We start from the raw sequence: 3,398 nt of genomic DNA, 5'->3' as shown, positions 1-3,398 counted from the left end.
TACTATTGTTGTTGTTGTTATTGTTGTTTTATAATTGTTGTTTATAATTTGTACAATTAACCTCCCTGTGGTTCGACCCCGGTCTTGCTGGGTTATTTATTACTTCGACACTCCTGCACTTGGGAGAAGACATCAATCTTTTAGTCGTGTCAAAACTTGTACAGGTTCACTTTACCTTGTGCTTAGTTTTTATCAAATAAATGGGGATTGTGATATTCGAACTCGTGACCGCTTGATCATCAAGGTTCTGATACCATATTAAAGAACAATCCCAACCCAAAAGCTTAAGCTATTAGGTGAGGTCTCAAGATATAATTTTATATTATTTTCCAATAAGGTAGTGCCAGTTAAGATGTGGAGGAGCTGGTCACAGTGGAAAAGAACTTCTCACAACTAAGCTGGAGGCGTGCAATTTTCATGAGTGCTTCAATGGAGACACAGTGATGTTGCTAGAGTTGAAAACGATGCTGCTGTTATGGCTGGTGTGTGTTCACGGTGGTTGAGGAGCTTCAATTGTTGGTAATGGTTGCACCTGTGGTGATTAATTAGGTAACCTAGCTCATATCTATTTTTTTATTTTTTTTTTGTGGTGGCTATCTTTTGTAAAGATAGGGGGCTAGGGTTTTTTGTGTCCTTTAAGAGAATGAATGAGCTGGAGAGAGAAGTGTGGAAAAAATGTTTTAGGCCTTTTTTTTTTCTTTTGTTTTTGGCTCCCTTTGTTATTTATGATTTAGGGTTGTATTTATTGTACAGAAATGTTAAGTCTCAAACAAACACAAACTCTATTTTTTTAAAATTTAAATTTTTATAAAATTTAAAAAATCAAAAGAATTGAAAATATTTTGATGATTTTCTTCATACTAAAAATTAACAGAAAAAGAAGAAGGTAAAAACATACTACAATCCTTGGTTTTTTACAAGTTAACAAATCATACCTTTAATCGAAATCAATCCATAATCTTTTAATATCTAATTTTTATCCTCTTTAAAAATTAAATTAAAAGTAAATAAGTTAAAATTTGAGTTATGACAGCATACTCATCTAAGTAGCATTCTCAACTCTTTCATAATTAATCAATTCAACTATTTTTAAATTTATTTTACTAAACAAAAATTGCATATTCTCATTTTTTAAGTTAAAAAACATAATACAATAACATATATCTAAAACATTAGTATATTTTTTTGCTATGTCAAAAACTAAGTTGGAAAACTACCCATAACGGAAAGTAGATTTTAGAACTAGTTATAATAATAATAAAAATATAAAACAAAAGGTAAAAATAGGGTGGCCATTAACACATTTTACCTTTCACCAGTATAGTGTCATTACTTTTTTTCTCTTAAGAATAAATAATGAACTTTGTGTTAGGGGTATTTTAGTCTTTTCTCATAATCCATTAGTTATTATTAGATTAATCAAGAGTTTTTGTGTCTTTTTTTAGTACATTAAAATGACTAAATTACTTTAAAAAGTGAACTATTTTAAAACACATCTAAATTTTTTTTTATCTTTGTACATCTCCAAACAAGGTAAAAGGGTTGTTTACCCTAGGAAGATAAAAAAAATAAAGGTTAGGTTTAGGGGTTTTTTAGTCTTTTCACTTTGATTTTATGTTCTTATTAAGTTAATCAAAAACAATTTAATTTTTTAAAAAATATAAAATATTATTTAAATAAAATATTATTGACATATGAAAGGTTCCTTGTAACCTTGTGGTGTCATGTGTGGTTTTTTTTAATGGCCAAAATAACCTTCTCATCATGTTATTTGAATCCTAATAGTATCTTCTTTCTCCTCCTGAGGTAGTGCATGCCGGGAGTTGTGTGTCGAATTGTAATTGGCAAGGTTGTTAATTTTTTTTTTCAATTTTTTTTCTTTGAAAATTATTCTTATCATTCAAAGTCTTAAAATTATTTTTTTAGCCATTGATATTTTTGTTATGATATTTATTAAAATAAAAATTTATTTGATGCAATTAGACCTACAACTCAAGTTGTTAATTTTTTTAAAAAAATAAGTTTACAATATAGTGCTGTTCATGTCTACTAACAACTAAAATATAAAGGGAACCCTTAAATTAATGATTGTTTTATTTCGTATCCTTTACGCTTTGTGATGTAGATATGAATGAATAAATTATAAGACGGGATCACATCTATAAGATGTCATCTCTACTGGTAATCAAGACCTCCTCCAAATAATAAAAGAATAAAAGGCTTTGTCATCGGGAGCCCATCCGCACTCATCTCTGACCTGGTCACCATAAACTTCAGGTGTTATAAGGGCATGTTTTTTTTTAAAAAAAAAATAATATTTTTTTATTTTAAATTATTTTTTTTATTTTTATAAATTTTTAATATATTAATATTAAAAATAATTTTTTTAATATGTTTTAAATAAAAATCAGTTTAAAAAATAACAATTATCATATTCTTAAATACTATATTAAAATCTAATCTTATTTTTTTATTTGATTTGAGTTTGAAAATTACTTTTAAAATTAAATTATTATGATGATGGCTACTACAATGTTATTTATTGGTGACTAATGACATCTAGAAGTGGTAAGTATCAATCAAAACAGTTAGCTATTTTGTTTTTAAAAAATCAAAACAGGTTCTTTTCAAGGTACATTGAAATGCTCAAAGTTTTTACGGGATAATTTAATTTTCAGGTTTAATTTTTTAATTTTTTAATTATTATTTTTTATTTCAGTGTTAAATATTAGGTTAATTGAAAATGTAATTTTATAATTAGTTTTGTTTTAATTTTTATAAGGCTATTATGATCTAAAAAAAATATCTTAGTATTAGATTGATATTTAATTTTATAATTATTTATTTTTGTTATCGTATAATTAAATAAAAAATTATTTTAAAAAATATATAATCATAGTGAAGTCCATAACTCAATGCACATGTTTGATGTACCATTTTGACTTACTCGATTTATAGGTTTGATGAGTTTATCAACCGATAAAATATATTTTTTTAATTTTTGATCTTTTAATTGTTTTTAATTAATTTAATTTATTTTATTTTATCCTTTAATATTAAATTGATTGAGAAATAGACTGTATTATGAAATTTTATTTGCTTTTTATATGGATACTTGTCTAAAAAAAATATCTATTTTTATGTTGGTATTCAATTTTGAGAGAATATATTTTTATTATATAATTAAATAATTCTTTTAAATTTTTTTTATTAAACTTAATAGAGTCTATAACATGGATCGCAAAGGAATCAAAATCGATCTAAGTTTTCATTATCTTAATAATTTTTTAAAATGTCTTCTTAAAGGTTTCTGAAAAAAACTAAGTAATATTTTTATTGATCATTAATGTTATATTTGGATTTATAAAATTGATTAATTTAAATTGAGTTAACTCTAG

The 3,398-nt window shown here is 24.8% G+C and overlaps 1 long non-coding RNA gene across 1 annotated transcript in view; it reads left to right on the top strand.

Annotated features, from left to right (window-relative positions):
* LOC105124826 (uncharacterized) overlaps window positions 1-256 on the top strand; it is a 1,710-nt gene extending 1,454 nt beyond the window's left edge. The window contains exon 2 of the long non-coding RNA XR_842121.1: window positions 171-256. This is a non-coding gene — a long non-coding RNA (uncharacterized LOC105124826). The remainder of the gene's footprint in view (window positions 1-170) is intronic.
* The last annotated feature ends 3,142 nt before the right edge of the window (window positions 257-3,398 follow it).

The sequence above is a fragment of the Populus euphratica genome, unplaced genomic scaffold (genome assembly GCF_000495115.2).
Source record: "Populus euphratica unplaced genomic scaffold, PopEup_1.0 scaffold32.1, whole genome shotgun sequence".
NCBI lineage: Eukaryota > Viridiplantae > Streptophyta > Magnoliopsida > Malpighiales > Salicaceae > Populus > Populus euphratica.
The sequence above is the reverse complement of the archived record's forward strand: the minus strand, read 5'-3'. Positions and strand labels throughout refer to the sequence as shown.